At 48.4% G+C, this 24,016-nt stretch overlaps 1 long non-coding RNA gene across 1 annotated transcript in view; it reads right to left on the bottom strand.

Moving 5' to 3' along the window:
* Positions 1-9,204: 9,204 nt before the first annotated feature.
* LOC138527423 (uncharacterized) overlaps positions 9,205-24,016 on the bottom strand; it is a 43,728-nt gene continuing 28,916 nt past the window's right edge. Inside the window, exon 2 of the long non-coding RNA XR_011283922.1 lies at positions 9,205-10,991. This is a non-coding gene — a long non-coding RNA (uncharacterized lncRNA). The remainder of the gene's footprint in view (positions 10,992-24,016) is intronic.

Below are 24,016 nucleotides of genomic sequence, written 5' to 3'. Positions count from 1 at the left end.
TCTCTGCTCCTGCTAGCGGACATTTTCCATCCCTGCCTGCAGCTCCTCTCGGCTCCCCGTGGCCGGCTCTCGCTTGGCTTGGCTCCCCTGCGTCGGGCTGTCCCCGCCTATGGGTTCTATTTTCTTTCTTTTACTTAGCTTCTAAGGCTGAGTCCCTCTTGCACTTCCTAGTAGCTTTCCCGCTCCATCTCTCAGTCACCTGCTGTCCCTTAGGCATTCTGTGTGCTTTTGGGGCTTCTGTGTTTGTCTTCTACACCCCTCCTTGTGGGGTTTATTTCCTGAGCTTACCTTCACTTCAGTCAGACCTGGATTCCACTTACCTGTTGGATCTTTGGTGGCAAGGATTTCGAGACACCCCTTCCTGGGCCACCTCCTGCCGTTTTGTGTTTCCAAAGACCAGGGTTTTTTTTGTGCCTACAAGGCTTTTTCCCCTCATTTCGCCTATCCCGGAAGAGAGGTCACTGGCCTGCTTATTTCATAAGCGCCCATTGTGGCTTCCTCTCCTGGTAGACTATATCTACACAAAAAGAAAGACTAGAGCAACAGAAGAAGGAGGAATTTACCAGCACCAAGCTCCAGCTCTTCAGGTGTGGACAGTTTGCAACGTCCATTAATAGCGATGGCTACAGCTGAACAGTTCCAGGAATTGGTCAACGCAGTGAAAGGACTGTCTCAGAAAGTACCGAACTTAAAGACCGAAAACGCGGTTCTTCGTCAACTAGTTGTCCCGCTGGATCTCCGTTCAGCAGATTTGCCTCCCATGGCTCTGGCGGTCGGAAAGTTTGATGGGTCCCCAAAAAAGTTAAATGAGTTCTTAGAAGCCTGTGCTGTACACTTCACGTTCAGAGCTGGGACTTTCGCTTCTGAGCACCCCAGAGTTGGCTATCTGATCTCTAACATGGTGGGGAATGCTCTGGCCTGGGCTACCCTGCTGGTTACCGGCTCCAACCCTATACTGCAAGACTACGGGGGTTTTGTAAATTTACTCTAACAAACATTTGAACGTCCGGAGACCACCTTCATTGCTTGTGAAGAATTATTGGATGTCTGTCAAGGAAATACCGACCTACTGACCTACATAACTTCCTTCAAGCAGCTTGCATCCAATGAAGGATGGCCCGAGCAGGCTCAATATGCAATCTTCAGGCGCGGTTTGAAGGAAGACATTAAGGATGAGTTAGCCCGCACCACTCCGTCCACTGCTTTTCTCCGATCTATTGTCAGCGGTTCTCCAAATTGAATACTGCCTGTCTGAACGTAAGATTGAGAAAAAAAATGTTCTGAGGCTTCTCTTTATGTTCCGGGGGATATGTACTTACTACAGAAGAACGAAAGCGAAGGAAAGGCAATGGCCTTTGCATGTACTGTGGCTCTGATGCCCATCTCCTGAGGGATTGCCTCGAAGTTCCTCCTAGGTGTCCGGGAAATGTGCGACCTCGGTCCTAGGAGGGACAGGCCACCAAAGTACCACATCCAGTCCCTTCCTAACTCTTACAGTATCTTCTCCTGAGACACCAGATGATTCTCGACTTGTGGTAGTGGCCATAAAACTCACGATCAAGGATCAAAGGATCAACACGCTTGCTCTCAAAGACTGCAGAGCCGCAGGAAATTTCGTGGATACTATTTGAGCCAGCCAGGTGGGTCTTCATCGCATTAAGAAGAAAGAAGACCAGAAGGTAGAAGGAGTTGATGGAGAACCCCTTAGTTCTGACTTGATCACTCACACCACCAAAGAACTTCAAGTTACAGTCCTGTAACATACCAAAAGGATCTGATTTGACATAATACGAGCCGCCCATTGTCCGATCATTTTGGCATAGCATGGCTCTGCAGGTACAACCCATCCATTGACTGGAATAAAAACATACTCAGTTTTACCTCCGTCTTTTGTAAACAGATTTGCCCCAAAGGACCAGGTCACGAGACCATCAAGGCTGTCTCGATTGCAGATTCGGTCAGGGTACATTGTGTGCCAGTCGAACTTCAGGAATTCCAAGAAGTTTTTGTAGCCAAGGTTCCACAAGATCTGCCCCCTCACAGACCCGAGGACTGTGCCATCGACCTGGTTCCTTGGGCCCCGGTGCCTTTCCGAAGGATGTTCTTTCTCTCTCTCTTTGAAAAGAAAGCATTACGGGAATACTTGGACGCCAACCTAGTCAATGGACAAATTCAACCGTCTCGCTCTCCTCCAGGTGCCTCGCTCTTTTTTATTCCTAAGACGGATTCCACTCAGTTGAGGCCTTGTATTGATTTCTGAGGACTCAATAAGGTCACTGTACGAGACCGCTACCCCACGCCTCTGATCTCAGACATACTAGAGGCTTTCCAGGAAGCCACATTTTATTACCAAACTCGACTTGAGGAGTGCGTACCATCTCCTTCGCATTTTCGAAGGGGACTAGTGGAAGACGGCATTCAGGACACTGTTCGGCCACTACTACCATAAGGTCATGCCATTCGGGCTGGTAAACACTCCAGTGATTTTCCAGAGGTTCATGGACCGGCTGTTCTCTGACTTACTCTTTCACACGACAATCGTCTACCTGGATGACATTCTGTTTTTTTCCACCACAACACAGGATCACCAGTCTCATCTCAAGGAAGTCCTTTCCCGGTGGCGGTCCACACGGCTTCTTGTCAAACTAGAGAAATGCGTGTTTGGGGCTTCTACCGTTCCATACTTGGGCTTCATCCTTTCCAAAGGGATTTTGATCGACCCCAGAAGTTTTCCGCCATCCTGGTTTGGCCTACCCCATCCTCAGTCAAGGAAGTCCAGAGGTTTCTGTGATTAGCTAACTTTTACCAAAGGTTCATCCCCGAATTCTCCAAGATCGTGCTGCCCATCACTAGCCTGCTAAAGAAGACTGCCACTCCATTCTGTTGGACGGAAGCAGCGGATAAAGGTTTGGCTCTTCTCAAAAGTCTCTTTTGCTTAGCTCCCATTCTACGCCAGCCGGATCTATCGCTACCATTCATCATGGAAGCCAATGCCTCTTTTGCGGCCGTTGGAGCAGCTCTCCTACAGGAACATGAGGGCTTAGAGCATCCAGTTGCCCATCTCTCCAAGACCCTTACACCTAGCCAAGCGAATGATTGTGTCATTGAAAAGGAGCTTTTGGAAATGAAATTGGCCTGCAAAGAATGGCGGCATTTGCTTCAAGGAGGGACCCATCCTTTTCTTATTTGCACTGACCATAAGAACCTGAAGGTAATCCAGCAGATGGAGTGTGTCAACTCCCACCAGGCTAGATGGGCCCATTTGTTTGCCTAGTATGACTTTTCCATCACCTACATTCCGGGAAGTCTCAACACCATGGCTCATGCACTCTCCCGCCACGATTCCAACGACAAGACCACCCATCACCCATTGGAATATCTGTTTCCCAGGAACAGAGTTGTTATGTAGGTATCTTCATTTCTTCAAGAAGTCAGAGAAGCTTCCGTGCAATATCAAGAACCTTGGCCCAAGACACTCCAAGACAAGGTAGTTAAGAAGGAAGGGCTACGCTTCTTTGATCAACGCCTGTACATTCTGAACACAGAATTGCGGCCGAAAGTTATGTCCTGGTGTCATGATAACCGCACCACAGGACACCGTGGTTTGAAGAGTACCCTAGAACTTATGAGGCGCTCGTTCTTCTGGCCAAAGATGCCAAAAGATACCTCGGAATACACCAAGGCCTGTCCCATCTCCGCTCGCAGTAAGCATTGTACTCAAAAGCCCAGTGGGCTTCTGGAGCAGAGTCCCACACTTCACCGTCCTTGGAGTCATTTATCCACGGACTTCATTGTGGAGCTCCCCAGGTCACAGGGTTGTTCCTGTATCATGGTTACAGTGGATTAGTTTTCCAAGCTAGCACATTTTTCTCACCTCTCTGGAGTTCTTTCGGCATCAGAGATGGCTGGGGTTTTTGTCAGGGACATTTTCCGTCTACACGGGATGCCGGAAAGGATTGTGTCAGACTGAGGAAGTCAATACACTTCGAGATTTTGGAAAGCCCTCTGCCACCACTTGGGTATAGAAAGAGCCCTGTCTTTTGGTTTTCACCTGCAAACAAACAGACAGACTTAGTGTCTGAACAGTACACTCAAACAATACTTATGTTGTTACATAAATCAGCAACAGGATAACTGGGTGTCCTTGTTACCCACAGCAGAATTTGCATACAACAACAGTCAGCACTCAGCCATAGGCATGAGCCCTTTCTTTTGTACTTACGGTCAACATCCCTGCAGTATCCTACCGGTGTGATCACCGCCCTCAAACATACCATCCATAGAGGCTTCTTTATCCCAGATTTCGGTGGCTCACAAGATGGCAGAACAAAGTCTACAACGCAGCAAGTGATCCTAAAAGACCCAAGCTGATCGGCATTGCACAGAGGCTCCAAATCGGGAGGTAGGATCCAACGTCTGGCTTTCCACCAAGTTTCTTCCCTCCCTGGGTTCACCCCTCCAAGTTGTCTCCTTGTTTTTTGGGACCCTATGACATTATCTCAAAGATCAATCCTGTGGCTTTCCGCCACAGGCTCCCCAAGAGTCTAAGTCGCATTCACCCTATATTCCACTCTTCCCTATTAGGCCTGGTGATAGTAGACGTGGCAGGCTGCTCTGTTCCACCCCATTGAATCAAGGCCAAGATGGCCCCGGACGAATACGAAGTGGCCGAGATATGTGATTACCGACACAGACGTGAACGTCTGGAATACTTAGTTAGATGGAAGCGCTATCCCAGCTCAGAAAACTCTTGGGAGCCAGTGTCCTTTGTTCATGCCCCACTATTGGTCCATAAATTCCACCGGGCTCACCCGGGTAAACCGGGCTGCCCCAGTGTTAGGGGGGGCATACTGTCATGCGCTCGGACTCGCCTCCATTAGAGTGCCTCCACGTTGCCGGCCGTTCTTCGTGGTACGGTCTAGTTGTCAGCAACATGACTGCTGCTGGGAGGCTCATAACCCCTCCTCTCCCAGCGGTCGGCGCGTTGCAAACCAGTGTTTGGTTTTTCCTCTTTTGGGTAATATGCTAGTCTCCCTTCGGCGATCACGTTCACCTGCTTTGTTTACTTTCTGCGCCCGCCTCCCGGGGGTTGCGCTATCTGTCCTGCTTTTGGCAGGTCCGCCTTCGGCCTGCGGCTCTGTTCTCTCTCCCTCTGCTTTGCGATGGGTCTTTTCTCCCCGCCGTTCTCTCTGCTCCTGCTAGCTGACATTTTCCATCCCTGCCGGCAGCTCCTTTCGGCTCCCTGCGGCCGACTCTTGCTGCTAGCGGGCCTCCGCTTGGCTCTCCCACGTCCGGCTATCCCCGCTCGCAGGTTCTATTTTCTTTCTTTTACTTAGCTTCTAGGGCTGAGTCTCTCTCGCACTTCCTAGTAGCTTTCCCGCTCCATCTCTCAGTCACCTGCTGTCCCTTAGGCTTTCTGTGTGCTTTTGGGGCTTCTGTGTTTGTCTTCTACACCCCTCCTTGTGGGGTTTATTTCCTGAGCTTACCTTCACTTCAGTCAGACCTGGATTCCACTTACCTCTTGGATCTTCGGTGGCAAGGATTTCGAGACACACCTTCCTGGACCACCTCCTGCCGTTCTTTGTTTCCAAAGACCAGGGGTTTTTTGTGCCTATGAGGCTTTTTCTCCTCATTTCGGCTATCCCGGAAGAGAGGTCACTGGCCTGCTCATTTCATAAGTGGCCATTGTGGTTTCCTCTCGTGGTAGACCATATCTACACAAAAAGAAAGACTAGAGCAACAGAAGAAGGAGGAACTTACCAGCACAAAGCTCCAGCTCTTCAGTGAGGAAGAGTTTGAAACTGACACTGTATTGTCAGAGGTTGACACTTGGGCGCAAAGGGGAAAAGGCTAAACCAAAGCTACACCAAAGGGCCTGGGAAGACGAAATGTTTATGTATTTGGTTTTGTGGACAACCCACAGATCTGGCCCCGGGGTGTCGCAGCCACTGAGGAAAACAGGGAACCCCATGCATTTTTGGAAATATGACGCCCATGAGAACGAGGTCTGACTTGTGCTAAACGCACTAGAATATATTATCCATAAGGCCCAGCAAAGAACAAAATGTAGGGGAAAAAACTCAATTTTCAGACGTTTGCCACCAGGAAACCATCGAAACACGCTGGCAACAATATATGTCCTACCTTCCCGCGTTCCCACAGGTGTCCAGATGAAAATGGTACCTCACATGTGTGGGTGCACTGACCTGGGCGCAAAGGGAAAAGGCTAAACCACTGGTACATCAAGTGCCCTGGGGAATACTGGATTTGGCCATCTGGACAACCCACAGATTTGGGCCTGGGGTGTCGCAGCCACCAAGGAAAACAGGGAACCCCATGCATTTCTTAAAAGAAGACACCCTTGTGAATCCAAAGAGGTCTGACTTTTGCGAATCGCCCTAGAATGTATTACCCACAAGGCCCGGCAAAGTCTACAATTTCAGGAAAAAAAACACAATTTCAGACATTTGCCACCAGGAAACAACTGAAACATGCCATCAACAATACATGTCCTACCTTCCCACGTTCCCATGGGTGCCCTGACAAAAAATGTACCTCACGTGTGGGTGCACTGACCTGGGCGCAAAGGAGGAAAAGGCTAAGCCACTGGTATACCAAAGGGCCTGGGAAGATGAAATGTTTACAGTATGTGGTTTTGTGTACAGCCCATAGATTTGTCCCTGGGGTGTCGCAGCCACTGAGGAAAACAGGGAAACCCATGCATTTTTTGGAAAGAAGACACCCGTGGGAATCCAACGAGGTCTGACTTGCGCAAATCACACTAGAACGTATTAACCACAAGTCCAAAATGTAGGGAAAAAATAATATTTTCAGACATTTGCCGCCAGGAAACCACAGAAACACGCCGCCAACAACACATGTGCTACCTTTGCACTTTCGCATACGAGTTCCAACAAAAATGGTACCTCACATGTGTGGGTGCACTGACCTAGGCGCAAAGGGAAAAGGCTAAACCACTGGTACATCAAATGCCCTGGGGAATACTGGATTTGGCTCTCTGGACATCGCACATATTTGGGCCTGGGGTGTCGCCGCCACCAAGGAAAACAGGGAACCCCTTGCATTTCTGAAAAGAAGACACCCGTGGGAATCCAAAGATGTCTGACTTTCTCAAATTGCCCTAGAATTTATTATCCACAAGGCCCAGCTCAGGAAGTCCTTCTGGAGATCTTCACCCTTTGGGGAACCCCTCAAGTGGATCTGTTTGCGACTGTGGTAAACCTGAAGTGCGAACAGTATTGCTCAAGGGAATTTCCCCCAAGAGGAGCTCTAGGCGACGCGTTCGTGGTGGACTGGGAGTTCCCTCTAATGTAACGTTTCCTTCAGTCCCCGTGATTCCTCAAGTAATCAGGAGGTTGAGAAAGTTCAGGAAAACCATGATCCTAATTGCCCCGGATTGGGCCAGGAGGACGTGGTACTCGGACCTTTTGGACATGTCCATCTGCCTTCCAATACGTCTTCCGCAAAGAGAGGATCTTTTCCCGCAAGGGGAAGGTCGGGTTCTCCATTCAGAGGTCAAAACACTCAACCTTCACGCATGGTTTCTGAGAGGTTGAGATACAGGGATTGGGATCTTCTAGACGACGTAATGGAAATTTAGCTTTCGGCCAGAAGGCCAGCAATAAAATCCGTGTATTGGTGTCGTTGGAACAAATTCAGTAACTGGTGCAAAAATAAGGATGTGGACCCTTTTCCATGTAGCACCCCAATGGTGCTTTCATTCCTATTACATCTAGCTAATCTGGAGCTCCAGATCGGCACAATTAAAGGATATCTTGCTGCGCTGTCCATTTTCAAGCACTCCTCAGAAGAGGTTTATTACTTCAAAATTCCATTAATCATTCAGTTCCTGAAAGGACTTACCAATGTATATCCACCAGTACCGTTTCATGTCCCAACTTGGGATTTAAACTTAGTTCTTAAATTTCTAACTTGTATACCCTTTGAGCCACTGCACTCCTGTCCATTGAGGCTTCTAACACAAAAAACTGCCCTGCAAGGGAGTCCCAGCAAAATATATTTGCTCGGCTGCAACATGGTCATTAATGCATACCTTCATCAAGCATTACTGCTTAGATGCCTCCTCCTCCAATGAGGGTTTATTTGCAAGGGCGGTACTTCATTCCGTCTATGAGAACAATAACTAGTACTCCCACCTCCAAATTCACCACTGCTATGGGAGTCTATCACAAGTTGAGGAATACATGGGAGGACACAATCCATTCGAAGAACAAGTTACTTACCAACTGTAACGTTCTTTCGACTGGATGTTCCTCCCGCGTATTCCTCATCGACCCTCCCAACCTACCCCACAGTACAGTTTACATGTTTCTTACACTTTCCTCTCACGAAGGGCATATCAGTCACGGGGCACGCCTGAGTGTTTCAAGAATATTTCCACGAAAAAACAGAACTAAAGCTAATGGGCGCGGTTCAAGCTATTTATACCAACAGTGACATCGGCACGGTAAGGCGTCTGTCGAGGGACAATCGACGCCATGACCTCAAGCACAGCGCCCTCTGCCAAAAAACAAATTCCGAAGCAGTGAAGCTGCCGATAACGAATATCACAAGATGAGGAATACATGAGAGGAACATCCAGTCGAAAGAACGTTACAGTTGGTAAGTAACTTGTTCATCTCTGGGTCTCTCTGGGTTCCTTTCCCCAAGTGTTGATCCTTCCAGTTCCAAACACAAAGCACAGTTCCTCTTGGGCCTCTCATGGTACCCTTCACCAAGTCTAGGCCTCTTTTCACAAAGTTCAAAAATGTCTTTAGTGGGCCTTTGAGGGTTCCCTTCCACAAGACTAGTACAGTTCTTTCATGGGGTAGTGTCAGAGACTTTTGAGAACGCCGGTTTCTTTGCTCCCCCAGGCATGAAGAATCTGACCTCCAACCCCTCTCCTTATTCTCTGGCCCTTCTCCTTCTTCTGTGCCTCTTCTACTCTCTCCTTTTTCTTCTATACTATGCTTCCTGCACACCTTCTTTTTCTATTGTGCACATGTAACGGTTTTACAACACGGCACACTCCAGCCAGGGACTCCTTCCACTGACAATAAATATGGCGCACAATAAAAACGCTTTTTATCTTTAATCAACCACGGGTTCTTTATTTGAGTAGGCCCCCAATCCGTCTCAACCCTCCTTCACAAACATCCTGTGTCGCAATGAGCAAGGCCGGTGTGTAACAATATATTTATTCATTTTATGGTCAAATGAAAAATCAAGCAGAATCAAACAATTGGGCAGCCACCACTGATGTTGTGGCAATACAAATGCAAAATCCCCACAAAACAATTAATTCAAACTCCTAACACAATATATAGAAACCTTTAATAGCAAGCAAAAGAGAAATCGTTTTTAAAAGCAACAGATGGCATTCAGGTTAAGCACTCCCCCTGCAACACCCACCCCCAAACTTCTGCTAACTAAATTCTTTCTGGATGCAAGGCAGTGGCAAGGAGTCAGTAAGAAGAGGGAAAAATCAGATTTAGGATTCAGCCCACCACCCCAAGATGTGAGAACGGGAAAGAAAATGAAAACCTTATTTACGAACAAAATAGCATAGTCAGATTTCACTTGTTACTCGCACAGCAGTTTGCAACCGTGGTGGGATAGCTAGGACAGAGGTTCATGTTGCTACAGTTGAGAGATAAGGAAGGTGACAGACTACTAGCAGGGCACCAAGACAACAGAAGGTAAGAAAATCGATTTTTGGAAAGAAAAACAAATGCAAAAGAAATCACACGCGGCAGAATGGAAATTAATTTCTACTCAGGACTTGGGATGACAGGCAGCCACAGAAAGGGCTTGGCTGTCAAAATCAAAATCGGTTTTCAGGACAATAAACAGAGGCACATAACAGATAGGATTCTGATAGAAAGGGGTTTATATGTTTTAAAAGGATTTACGAAGATTATGCTTAGAAAGTATTTTATTTAAATTGTGAATTCTATGTATGTCGTTTTGTAAAAGGTTGACAAACCAAATAGAATTAAAAAAAGGAAGGGTTTCTCTTAAGGGGACTACGGTTTGGGTTTTTCTATGGGACAAATGCAAATCGGAATTGGTAGGAAAGCACACAATACACGGGTAATTTCGGTTTTGGTCACACCAAAAGTTAATTCTGTTGAGACTATATTTTAATGGCTATAATTATTAAAGAAAGGCACTGGGCATGAGGTGGTCGATTTCTAATGTCAACCAACTCACTGTGAATCTCTTTATAGGGGAATTAATTTATTTACTTGAAGATAATGCTAAGGATTTATACAGACTTTTGAAAGATTTATGAAAGGAATACACAAACATACACAGGCTAATACAGATTAGTCTATGGAAATGTGAACAGATTATACTGGCAATTTGGGACTTGATGGGATTTCAATGGGGTGCAAGGGTCAAAAGAGCGGGATATGCAGTTTTGGGAACTGGGTTATGTGCTACTTACAATGTAAGCTTGAGTTTAGGATTCTGGAAAGCCAGCAGGGTCTATAGACAGCTAGGGCAAGGGACCTGGCAACTCTGAAAGGCTGGGCCAAGGGATCTGGTGACTGAGACAGCTGGCCCAAGGGATCTGGTCACTGGGCTCTCCTGGATGGGATGCTAGACGCTAGGCAAGATCTGGTCACTGCACTCTCTAGGGTGGGATCAGCTGCCTCCTCTCCTTTCTCCCTGGATTCTTGGGTGTGCCTGGGTCTGGATGAATGGATGGATCTGCCCCTTATTTCAATGCGGTTTTTGTTTGAAGGGGATTTCTACTTAGGGCCGTAAATGTAACCCACAGATTCCCCCCTGCTCTTCCGTGACTTTTTGTTGAGGAAGAGTAAGGCAGAGTGGGGTTCATTCAATGGAATTCTTCATCAGGACGCAGCACTCCAGGATCCCCTTCCATCTTTTGGTTGGAGGGTATGGGGCGGCACCCTCTTTCCTTCCTTCCCTTCAAGCTCCCCAGGGTGATCCTCAGCAGGCTAGAAGGTAATGATGTTAATTATCTAATAGAAAATATATAAAAAAACTAATTTTAGTATTTTTCAATGACATTATTCCCGGAAGATTTACAACAGTGGAACCATGCTTACAATTTGCAATTTTCAGGATATGGATCCCTCTCATTTTTATACAATCACACCAAATAGATTACTCAATAGAACAAGGTCAACAACTTGACTTTTATAACATCTTTTATCATTTTTACAATAATGTCAAGTAAAATATTTCCTTTTATATAGATATACCTATGCATCTAAACACTTCCCCCTGCTATTTTCTTTCTTTCTTCTCATTCTTCAGGTGGTTCCCCTGTTTGGTTTTCCTTTGGCTCATCAATCAGCTGCAAAGTGTGTCTGGGGTGACAGCTTTTTAACTGATTGATGTGAACCAATTTTTCTTCTCATAGTTCTCCTTTGGGGATGCGGATATTATAGGCGACAGGTGACATTTTGTCTACAATTTCAAAGGGACTGCACCAGGAGGGTAGGACTTTGTGCTCCTTGGTCTGGTTCCTCTGAAAATTGTATAAGTAGACCCTGTCTCCTACTTGATATTCTTTTTTTAGTAGTCTTTAAATCGTAGTGGGTTTTCATCCTCTCTGCCGATTGCTCCAGATTCCACTGAGCGTACGCAAAATCATGCTGAAGGTGTTTTCTCAGTTTCTCAACATATTCATGTGTTGTGGAAGCGTTAATCAGTGTCTGCTCTTGTGTTCTATAGAGCAGATGCTGACGTAGTACCATTTTTCATCCAGTCATTATCTCAAATGGAGACATTTTGGTCGCAGAAGAGGGTATATATCTGATGGCCATCAGGACAAGTGGTAATCAGATGTCCCAACTAGGCCCAGAGTCCGCCACAAACGTCTTCAGAATCCTCACAATGGTTTTATTGTACCTCTCGACTACCCCACCCAGGGGTCTGCAACCTTTGGCTCCCAGATGTGTTTGGACTACCATTCCCATGATCTCCTGACATTGACTATGCTGTACAGGCCGGATGGGAATGGTAGTCCAAACACATCTGGGAGCCAAAGGTTGCAGACCCCTGGTAGGCGGTTTTCAATATGGAGTTTTCTCTTTATCCCAAGTATCTCCCACATCTTTGTCATCACTTTGCTGGTGAAGTGACTTCCTCTATCTGACTCAATACTATGGGGAAGGCCGAAACACGAGAAGATGTGGTTGATCATCAGGCCAGCTGCTGTTTCCTCCTTGCAATTTGGGGCGGGGAGACATTGCACTCATTTGGTAACCAAGCATGTTACTTTTAACATGTACCTGTTTCCCCTAGAGGAGCGAATCACGGGCCCAATGAAATGTACTTATAAATCTGACCAAGGAAGTTTCCTCCCCCTTTTCTGGAGGGGAGCTCGGTGTTTGAGTGTACTTGGCTCAAATTGTGCACAAACAAGACACTCCTTCAAATATTGGTTTAGGTCTTGACCCTTGTGTGGCCAGTATGCGACCTCTCGCATGATTTCTAAAGTAATATGAAACCCCTGATGACCAGCTGTGGCCACATCATGGGCGTGACTTAGCATCAGGCTCCGGAATGTGGTAGGTACCAGCGACTGGTCACATGCGGAGATGGATCTCCTTACCAACAAACCGTCTTGGATTCAGAACATTTTGGGAAACTTCATTAACACCCAGAGATACTCTTTCCCAATGTAATCGGTTTCCGTCAAAGGAAAGTTCACAGGGTCCTCAATGTGTTGGTAACATTTCACAATAATCAGATCCCCACTTTATGCCATGATCAAATCAGCATCTGGCGTCTCCTTACTCCAGTGGGCAGTTGAGAGGTCATTGTGGGCAAGTGTTTGGGACTTGGTGACGGCAGTGACCTGGATTTCCCCCAGCAGGGACTCGATCTCAAGGAGATCCCCCAGGATGGCTCCGGTTTTGGCCAGTTTATCAGCCAGGTCATTTCCATTTTTGTCTGGTTCCTCTATTCCGGAATGACCCTTGATCTTTTTCCAATAGATGGTCATCCCACTAGAGGTGACCAGATCATCAATGTCTTGTATGAGTTTGCTATGTTTGAGTGGTTTATTGTTTGCACACAGCATGCCTCAGATTTTCCAATTAATCAGGTGCTCCACGAACCCCTTCCAGACATAACCTGAATCAGTGATTATGACCTGTTTGTGGAGTCAGTGTTGCACGGCAGTGAGGATGGCCTGGTGAACTGCCATCAACTCTGCCACCTGACTACTGCGGGGACCCATTTTGTACCCAGCGGAGGGCTCCGGGGCATCATTCACCCAGGCAATCCCAACGCCGCCACCAATTCCTTTTCCCCGTTGTTGTCAACATGGTAGGAGCACCTGTACACATAAATGGTGGGCATCCCCTTGCACGTGTCTTCTTCATTGACTTTGTGTGGGAAATTCAGGTATGCCTCCATGTTGTCTTGGGTTTTGAGACTTTCGTCCTCGAGGCAGTTTTCTCTGGGACAATCATGCAAGGCAGCCAAACCTTGGTCAAGGGGACTCTTCTTGTTTTGGCCATATCTGACCTCAACAGGAAAGCCTTGCATGGACAGAATCCAGGAAGTAATTCTGGAATTACTCACATTCGCTGCCCAGATTCTGTCACTTTGGAGGTATTGCAAAGGCTGGTGAGGAGTCTCGACGATGATGTGCTCCCCCTGGATGAACGGGCAGTCATTTTTCAATGCCCATATCGTTGCCAAGAGTGTCTTCTCCCAATCATTGAATTTTTCCTCCACAGAGGATAAAAATCTTACTCACATAGGAGATTACTTTATTGACCTTGTCATGCTTTTGGTATAATACTGCTGTTAAGCACATATTCGAGAACCCCGTCTCCAAGAAGAACTCCTTTTTGACGGGGTAAGCTAGACAAGGCGCTTGTGAGAGGCTTCTCTTAAGTTGTTTCACTGACTCAGCTTGTTCCGCACCCCACTCCCACTTGACCCACTCCCACTTGAACCCCCCCCCTTTAACAAATGGACCAGGGGTCTTGTGACCGCTGCGTAATCCTCAATGAACCTCCTACTGTAATTACTCAGTCCAAGAAGGCTCCTTAGTTCACGCAGAGTTGTGGGGTCTTTTAGTTTTAGTAGTGCTTCCACTTTCTTCGCCTGGGGACAGAGACGCTCAGGGGTGATTTCATGTCCTAAGAAGTTGACACGGGTCCTACACCAGTGTGCCTTCTGAAAGGACAGTTTTGCTCCGGGAACCTTCAACTGCGGTTAGGAGACGAAGTTACAGTTCCTTTGTTGCCTGTGGGCAGAATCATGCCTGCGCCCATTCCCCAGATCACTGAGGCATCTTTGACCCTCTGTGAACCTGGGGTCTGTGCGCTGCAGATTCGAGAACCGAGCCCACAATTGAACAGACGTGGTTTATTTATTCATGCATTGTTTGTCGAATATGCGGATCAGACAAACAATGCATAAATAAATAAACTGGGTAGTGGTCTGTTCCCGCTCTCCGCACGACATGGTTAATTTATTTATTTATGCGTGTATCTGACAAACAATGCATAAATAAATAAATAAACCTGGTCGGTTCAGAGAATAAAACCAAAGGTGCGAGAACAGAGAAAGGAACAAGGGGATAAAGTAAGGTGAGGGGGCAGTGGCAAAAGAAGTAGAGTAACAAGTGAGCCTGAAGAGAAAAGTAGGAGAGGACAAGAGAGTGAGAAATAAAAGTGGTGAAATATTCAAATGAAATCGAGAAAAGGTAACGTGAGAGAAAATAAGGGCATGAAAGATAGGGACACAAAAGAGTGGAGGGGTGCATACATTGGGGAGAAAACTATGGAAGAATGCGAGAACAGAGAAAGGAACAAGGGGATAAAGTAAGGTGAGGGGGCAGCGGCAAAAGAAGTAGAGTAACAAGTGAGCCTGAAGAGAAAAGTAGGAGAGGACAAGAGAGTGAGAAATAAAAGTGGTGAAATATTCAAATGAAATCGAGAAAAGGTAACGTGAGAGAAAATAAGGGCATGAAAGATAGGGACACAAAAGAGTGGAGGGGTGCATACATTGGGGAGAAAACTATGGAAAGAGAATGAAAAGGAGGAAAGAAACACAAGAAAGTGACAGAAAACGATGTTACAGAAGAATGAATGACAGAAATTAGGTGAGAGAAAAGGAGGAGAGGAAAGTCAAAGGTTAGAATGGGGGACGGGGTGAAGGAATCAGAGCAGAGGAGGAGAGGAAAGAAAAGATAGTTGTGAATAGAGAAGAAGGGGAAGGGAAGGTGGAAAGGAGAGATGGAAGAAGAGGAAATATGGGGTGAGACTGGTGAAGAGGGGCGGAGGATTGAAAAGAGGAGAGGAGAGGAAAGGGAAGACAGGGGTAAGAATGAGAGAAGGATGAGGAACCATGGAAGGAGAGGAAAGACAAAGGTGAGAATGCTGAAGAGGGGTGAAGGAATGGAAGAGAAGGAGGAGAGATGGAAGAAGAGGAAATAAAGGGGTGAGACTGGTGAAGAGGGCAAAGGATTGAAAAGAGAGGAAAGGAAAGACATGAGAATGGAGCAGAGGAGTGAAGCAATGAGAGTGAGGAAAAAGGAAAGGCAAGAAGAAAGGGATGACAGGGAGCCTGGAGAAGAGTTAACTGACAAAACACTCATTGTAAGACACTTCTTGAAATAATGTAAAATGACCTAACAGCAGTCTGACCTCATTTATTTTAAAAGGTCTTTGTTGGCATTTATTAAGATTACAGCAGTGGCACACTGCGATATAGAGTATCTCGCATGGTGTATAACAAGGTGAAAACATTAAACCAACATAAACATTAAAGGAATGGTGCGGCCAGAAATATTATTGTCCCTATGGTTCGGCCATGTGTTTTTAACCATATGTTGATCGATCGTACAAACATTTCCTATGCACCTTACCAGAGTTTTCGTCTTTTGTACATAAGCGAAATCAGGCAGCAGAGCGCGGCCATCTTGTGATAATCTTATCAGTTGATGCATCGCCCAGGGCGGACTGCCTTTGCAACATTAAATCATATCCCCCGCCCCTGAGCCTCACATCACTAGACGCGTACCGCCCATTTCACAATGCCAAAGCACGACTCGTGTCAACATTCTCTGCGCTTCAGCTAATGACGTGTCGCCATGGAAATGGCAGGATGCCTCTTTCCTCAATAAGTATAAACAGACCGTTTCACAACACACATCAGATTTTCTATTCCATTCCTCTCACTGTATTTCTTTGAGTATTCTGTGACTCGTTTCTGTGCTCTGGTCAGCTACCTGCGTTGCTTGTAGCCTGTGCGAACAGATACCAGTACCATCGCTATAAATTATTTTAATTTGTTTACCACACAATGGCAACAATAATGCCCTACCAGTACGAGCCTGAGTATTCCGAGGCGGAATTACTGGAAAGAGAAAGATGCGGAAACGATGGGGCTTCGGACGACAGTTGGGAGGACGATTCAACAGATCAAGAGCTTGAGCCTAGTCGCATGGATGGCGTCTCCACCTGGTGTACCTGCAGTCGGTGTGCGCTAATGCCAACCGAGGTGGAGAACTGCTGCCGCCGGGGAAACTCTGGATGCTTGTCCTACATATTGCAAGGCGAGCCACTGCCGCAATGCGTTACCGAGCTGCCAGACTTCAGGGCTTCCTGCCTCACACGGTCCGTGTTGAGGATTTTGATGGTGCTTATGCACGAACTTCACGCAACGGTTTGCCCTCGTAATCCAAGTAACGAGTAAGTATACTCTGCTTGTGATGTCAGTTAGGCCACTACTATTTCATGGTTTTCTCCTATATTGTCGTTACTTCAATGTATCATTGTCATACCAATTTAGTCTTGCAATTCTCTAGTAATAGTCGTATAAAAGTCGTTCAATATTGTGCAGTGTCTAGGTCGCATTTGTCCTGGCAAAAATGCCCTTGGATACAAGAATTGTCATTGACAACTAAGGTTTAATACACTTATCTTGGTCATATCTTTCTCTTTCACGGGTGGAACAGGCTGGTGGCCTATCGTTCTTTCACATGGTGGCTTCATGGGAGGCTTGGACACTGCGTTCAACGAGTAATACCCGCCTGTGTCGTTGGTGCCATTAGAGAAACTTTCCCCTGTGACAGCGGTCAGTACAGGGGATTTTCCCTCACTGTGCTGCAACCGGACCTTTACAATGTGTAGTAGGTTTGTGCCATCAAAATAAGTTTCAGTTTTTAAGTGAATCAAGTGCATCTCGATTCAGTAGTGTTCCGGTGCCTTGTCTGCGCGCCCCAGGCCCATCCATCCCCCCTCCATTATCAAAGGCAGTTGGCACCAGTGGATGTGCGCTGCCAAGGGGTGCTGTCTGGGGTGCGAAGGCCAAGGTGCCAAACACCATGTACACTTCAAAGGTATTTTACGCGCAGGGGTCATTGTTCACATGCCCTCCTCAGACCCTGTGTCTCCAGGCAGGCTCCCCTTGAAGCAGGCCGTGCCCCTGAAATCCACATAAGTGTGCCTCCATTCAGCAGTGTTCCAGTGCCTTGTCTGCACGACCGAGGCCCATCCATCCTCCCTCCATTCTCAAAGGCAATTGGCACCAGTCGATGTGTGCTACCAAGGGGTGCTGTCAGGGACACCAACGGCCAAGGTGCCAAACACCATGTACACTTCAAAGGTATCTTACATGCAGGGGTCATTGTTCACATGCCCTCCTCAGACCCTGTGTCTCCAGGCAGGCTCCCCTTGAAGCATGCCGCGCCACTGCAATCCACATAATACCACGACATATACAAGTCATTCATTCTCATACACACCCCTTTTTGTAATTCTTTATAAAACACTTCATATTTATCATGAGAACATCTTTTATCACTGCAAGTCAACTCGTGAACGTGCTACCTGAGAACCCCGGTGACCAATGCTAATCTGCTCATCGTTCTGCTACCTCTGAACATCTCCCTGTTCTCCTGCCACTAACTACTCTGTGTTAGGGAGAATTCTCTCTTTAGGCTGAATTTCCTAACCTAGTGAGTCCCCCAAGCAGCTTTGCTGGATTTCTGGAGTTTGTTTTTTCTCCTGCTAAGAGTGAGACTCTTTTTCTCCCACTCTTGGACATGATTTATGGTATTCCTTTGACTGTTAATGTGTTTTATGGGCTATGGGGTCCTTTACTCCATAGGGTCTCATGTGTTTCTACTATGCGTGTTACACAGCACCATCCGTGCAGTAACACAGGGGTGTCATAGTGACACCCCACCATAGACTCCATACCCTGGGACTGACTACTGTCTCCCAGGGCATGTAAAGTCACCATTGGCTTTACTAGTCCCAAATTATTAACAGACACCAGTACAAACCATCATATTGTGGACGTACTGGTCGGGACAATTCGATTGCCCCGGGGTCTGTTAGTCGAGGGGGCATGTCTCCGTCCCCCCTGATCGAGTTTTGGCTGGTTGCAGTGGATGCTACTTTTTATATTCGACCGTGAATATATTCCTATGGGATTTTCCCATTGTTCGAGGCTACCAACTTTAATTATTTAATTCTCATAGCCTCGAACATACCGCCGGTTTATTTAATTAATATTAATTCGCCGGTTGGTATTTTTTGCCAGGACTCGATTCTAAAATGGCGTTTGTGTTCTCTTCTGTGACTCCAACCCAAGTCGAGCCCTTTGTTCCACTTTTTGGCGGGCTTCTCCACAGAAGCCTCCAAAAGTGGTGCCACTCTGTCTGGGTACCACAGAGGGTGTGGGAGGGGGTTTAGGCACCCTGAACTGAGTTACCTTGGTAACTCAAGTCGCACTCTTGTGTGATTGGCCCAAGTCGTGAGCCGGCCGGCTCACCACTTAGCATGTTTGATTGACAGCTAGGCTGAGTGAATGGGGGTATGCTGCATAAAAGCAGGGCTTTGGGGACTGGAACTTCGGAAGTCGCCACAGGACTTGAGAATCCGACGAGGGAGAAGCTGAGCCGACCTACCATGACAACACCACCGGTGGAGCCCTGCGGAACCGACTCACCACTTCCCGACGACAGAGAGGATCTCCCGGCTGGAGAGGCTTCTTCCCCTGACTGGTGGGCACAACCAGTTTATCTTCTTCTCTTCGCACCCCCGACCAGCTAAGTGGTCGAATTGCCCATGTCAAGCACCCCGGCAACCGGATAGCCACTTACCACTGGACCGCGAACTAAAGGACCGCTCCTTTCACCTGAGAAACTCTGCAGCTGGTTTCTTCCCTGGCAGTGGAATGGGCTCCTGTCTTCCTCCTCGACGAGATCCTCTCTTCCCCCAGACGAAGCACCGACTTGCATCCGCTGCCAGGAACAACTGCCCCCGCTGGAGTATTCTCACCACTTTAAGGTAACGTGTCTGCCAGGCCTCCCTTTCTAAACATTGCTACAAGGTAATAATAACCCCTTAACCTTCTGGACTGGGCTGGCATCCTTGACCTTCTAACTGGTCCCTTTCTTTGGTCCAACTCCTTTTTGAACCTTTACATGACTCTTGTGCACTGCAACTGTGTGACCTTGGACACAATTCGTTTGATCCTCTTAAAGTGGATCCGGCATACTGAATCTAAACTCACAGTGTTACTTGCCTTCCTCTCTTGTTGTGTTTGTGAAAAAGTGTTGGGATCTGTTCCAATTTATTCTCTGCTTTTCTCTCACTTTTTTAAACAAATTATTAGAGTGCCATCTACGTTAAGCGCTCACCGCTGTCTGAAAATAAGTGGAGCTTTCCTTAAGACTTGTCTTATATTCTTTGAAGGCAGTGTATATCTTTTAGTGACCGTGTTTTTGGATTGCTTACTATTAGTGCCTGTGTGTTTTTCTAGATGTGGTTTTGAATAAATAATTATATCTCTTTCACACCAAGCCCTGTTCAGTGTTTACTTGTTCTATTGTGTTCTTTTGACCTATTGTGAATACTCTGTATACTGCCTAACTCTTATTGAGGGAAGTCTGACTGCTCAGCCACAGCTACCAAGTGAATCTGAGTGGTACAGACTGCTACCAAGTGGGTTTACTGCCAAACACCTGTAGTCCTAAATCTTTTGCAGTGGTCCCAGAGGGAGCTGCACAGGTTTCTGCCTAACACTCTGCTTGCTGAATCTAACTGTTTGTTGGTCAAGGTAAGGTCATGTATCCTAATCATATCTCCTTCATCTCTAAATTTCTATCTATTTTGAACTAACGTACTCAGTAGTGTTATGTTCATTTGTCTCATTGCCATTGACTTGAGTTTAATTTGTTATGTTATCGATATATCAATTGTCATCAGTGTCAATTGGCATTGAATTGCATCCATAGTGGACCGTGTCTATAATATAAGCTTCTCCAGCATGGGATCTGGCATGGATTCACATGCTCATGAATATTCCCCGTCGTCAGGCTGGGAATCCTCGTTAAAGAAAAAATCAGTATCAGTTTTGTTTCTGATCTGTCTTTCTTAGTATTAACCAATCACTGGTCTCTGGGTCATACTGCCCCCAGCCAATGACTGCCCTCTCCCTAAACCCTGCCCCTGGCAGCCATCCTCAGATTTTTACCGCACGTTCAAGTGTTGGGAGTCCTCGTGCTATAGCTCTCGAGCTTTTACTGCGTTTCAGGTTTTTTCACAGAGTTTAATCTCTTTTTTTCGGTCAATTGAGCCTCAAGCTCCACCGTTTCTACTTCCGATCAATGGGACCCGTTTCAGAATGTTCTACGCCCCTCAAGGGTGAAGTTTCGTCGAGTTACGCTTCTTGGAGGATTCCAGAAGATCTGAGGCCTACCTTGTGGGCATGGCCCAGGACAAGGGAAGCTCGACGCCCGGATCCAAGCTGTTCAGGAACTGCCCTGGATGCGGATTACAGAATGTTTTCAAGGAGGACGAGCATTCGAGATGTCTCTACTGCCTTCATGGAGACAAAACGCACGTGGAGAAGGACTGTGCGTTTTGCAGGAACATGTCGGAACGGACCATGAAGGATCGGCGTATCTGCCTCGCCAACTGGCTGGAAGGAAAGAGCCCAGCAGGTGAGAAGAAGAGGTCAGAGCGGTCTTCTAAGTCCTTTGAGGGTGCTCCAGTGACGGGGGCCCAACAGAAGGCAAAGCACCGCAAGTCCGCGGGCACTGGGAGCGCCGAAGGGATGGGCTCCTTGGCTGCCAGGCAGGGCGTGCTTTCACCAACGCCATCAACCACGAGCCAACGCTCTGGCTTGGGGAAGAGAAAATCCGAGAACCCGGGTAAGCTTCTGGTGAAGCTCCGGTCGATCTCGAAGACAGCCGAGGGGGAGCGAGGCGGTGACCCTCCCCCCAAGGTGAAGGTCTCAAGCGCACCAAGGTGGTGAAGGCCTTGATTCACGTGGAAAAGGCCTCTATCGAGGGAGTCATGGCGGCCCTGGCGAAGCCTGTGGAGGCTACGCCAGTGGAGGCGACCTCGGGGCCCAGAGTTTCCCTGCCACCACAGAGGGAATCCTCTTTTAAGCCCATCGATAAGACCCCCGTGAAGACCCCGGTGGAAAAAGGGAGGGGGGCGGTGGCCATTACAGACACGGATACAGCCTCTGAGGAGGAGCTGGTTGAAGTCGTGAAAGGCCTCAACAAGAGTTTCGAGGAGGTCCGATCCCACGGAAGGGACTCCGAGGAGGCGGACGAAGAGAATGACAGTGGTGCTCCCGTGGAGCAGGAGCAACCATCGCGCCCGTCGCAGCCAGTGCCTGAGCCTCAGGGCAACTCGGTGGCCATTTTGATGGCAATCCAAACCTTATGCACAGAGATAAGGACAAGATTGCCCCTCACCCCAACGGACGACCCAGCAGAACCGGGCCCGTTGGGAAGCCCTCCAAACAAGCCGAGGAGAGTTCTCCCCCCCGCCTTTCCAGACCTCGCAGCCCGCTCAGCCTTCATCTCCTTCCCCTGATCCTAGGGATGACACGGGAACGGATACGGCCACGACGGGTACAGATGACAACGGTGGTTGGGCCTTCCATCACCACCCACTCGGACCTCCCACCCGACGAAATTGGCTCCTTCCACGCCATGATTGCCAGGGCATCCGAGCTTTTTCAGCTCTGCCCTGAGGAACAGAAGAAGGAAGGTTTCCTTTATCAGCGGCGCGAGGCCAAGAGGAAGACGATCCTCGCGGTACCATTGATTGACGATATCTGGGAAGAGGGACTTGCTCTCCTGAAGAACCCATCCATGGCGCCTGCCAAGAGGGATCGGTACGAGGAGAAGTACCAGGTCCCCGATTCCGCCCCTTTGTGCCTTAGGGCACAGCCGACCCCGGATTCGGTCATCTCAGCGGCGGCCAAGGAGAAGACGGCGGGGGCATCATCCTCAACTTTGACCTCCCCACCTGACGGCAAGGGAAAGAAGCTGTACGCCATGGGACGACGAGTCATCTCGTCTGCAGCAACGACAATTAAGGTGGCCAACACGCTAATGATTGTGGCCTGCTACGACAGGGAGCTGTGGTACAAGATTGCTCCCCTGCTCTACTTCCCACCGGACGACAAGAGGTCGGAGGCCCTGGAGATCCTACAGGAAGGTGAGGTAGCGTCGGACCACGCCATAACGATGGCCACTGATATTGCTGACACCGGATTCTGCCAGTTGGGCAACAGTGTTTGCCTTCGACAGCGGGGATGGCTCAAGGCGAATGATTTCCGCCAGGACGTGCAAACCAGAGTTTTGGACATGCCCTTCGACGGGAACAACCTGTTTGGAAAAACAGTGGATGAGTCACTTCAGGCCATCAAGACCGACACGGAGACTGCTCGGGCCTTGGGAGTGTTGCAGCAACGACGGCTGCCCTTTCGGAATGCCGGAGGCAGACAGGGTGCCTCCAAGGGATCCGGCGGTGGCTCCTCGACATACCACCAGGCGGCCCGCTCCTCGTCGCAGGAGGCCTACAGAGGATGCGGCAAGTCAGGAGGATCTCGTTGTCGTCGCCAAGGAGGCCAAGTAAGCAAGGCCACCTCCAAGCAGGACTGAACCAGCTGTAACGTCATGCCCCTACCGGAGCACCCAGGTGGGAGGCCGGCTGGCGAAGTTCGTCAGCGTGTGGAAGTCCATCTCCACCCGTTGGGTGCTGGATGCCCTGACCCATGGGCACACTCTCGAATTTCAAAGAAAGTGCCCCCGCATTCCTCCCGTGTCCCTCAACTGCTGTTAGAAGTAAGGGCGATGCTCAAGAAGGGTGCCATTGAGCTCGTCCCGAAGAGGCTCCGGGGCTCCGGAGTATACTCAAGGTACTTCCTCGTCAGAAAGAAGACAGGCGGTTGGCGCCCCATCCTGGACCTGTGGTGGCTAAACAAATACATCAAGGCACAAAAGTTCAGGATGGTCACCCTCCAGCACGTGCTGGGACAGCTGGAGGAGGGCGACTTCCTATCGTAGCTGGGCTTGGAGGATGCTTACTTCCAAATCCCTATTCTAAAAGGACACTGAATGTTTCTCAGATTTGTAGTCCAAGGACGGCACTACCAATTCATTGCCCTGCCATTCGGGCTGAAGTCGGCACCCAGGGTGTTTACCAAGTGCCTCGCACCAGTGGCAGCGCAGCTGTGCCTGCGGGGGATCCACGTCTACCCCTACCTGGACGATTGGCTCATCCATGCAAGGACAAGAGAACTCGTCGTCGAACACACAGGAGAGACCGTCCAACTTCTCACGGATCTGGGCTTCTCCATCAACTACTCGAAATCCCACCTGGTCCCGTCCAGGTCGCACTGTTTCTGGGAGCCAAGCTCGATACAGTGGCGCGATTGGCCTCGCCGTCGGAGGAGAGGTCGAAGGTCATCTTGGGCAAGGTGCAGTGCCTGCTGGCCACGGGCGTGGCCAGGGTGAGGTCCATCAAGTCCCTGCTCGGAATGATGTCCTCATGCATCTACCTGGTACGCCAGTGCAGGCTACAGAAGCGTCCTCTACAAGAGCTCCTCGACGCCCATTGGATACAAGCGACGGGCAGCTTCGAAGACAAGATCCCGCTCAAAGAGGTTTTCCGTCAAACGATTCGATGGTGGGGCACCCGTGCGCATCTCACAGTGGGTAAGGACTTTCAGA

The sequence above is a fragment of the Ambystoma mexicanum genome, chromosome 14 (assembly GCF_040938575.1).
Source record: "Ambystoma mexicanum isolate Mex_15411 chromosome 14, UKY_AmexF1_1, whole genome shotgun sequence".
Taxonomy (NCBI): Eukaryota; Metazoa; Chordata; class Amphibia; order Caudata; family Ambystomatidae; genus Ambystoma; species Ambystoma mexicanum.
The sequence above is the reverse complement of the archived record's forward strand: the minus strand, read 5'-3'. Positions and strand labels throughout refer to the sequence as shown.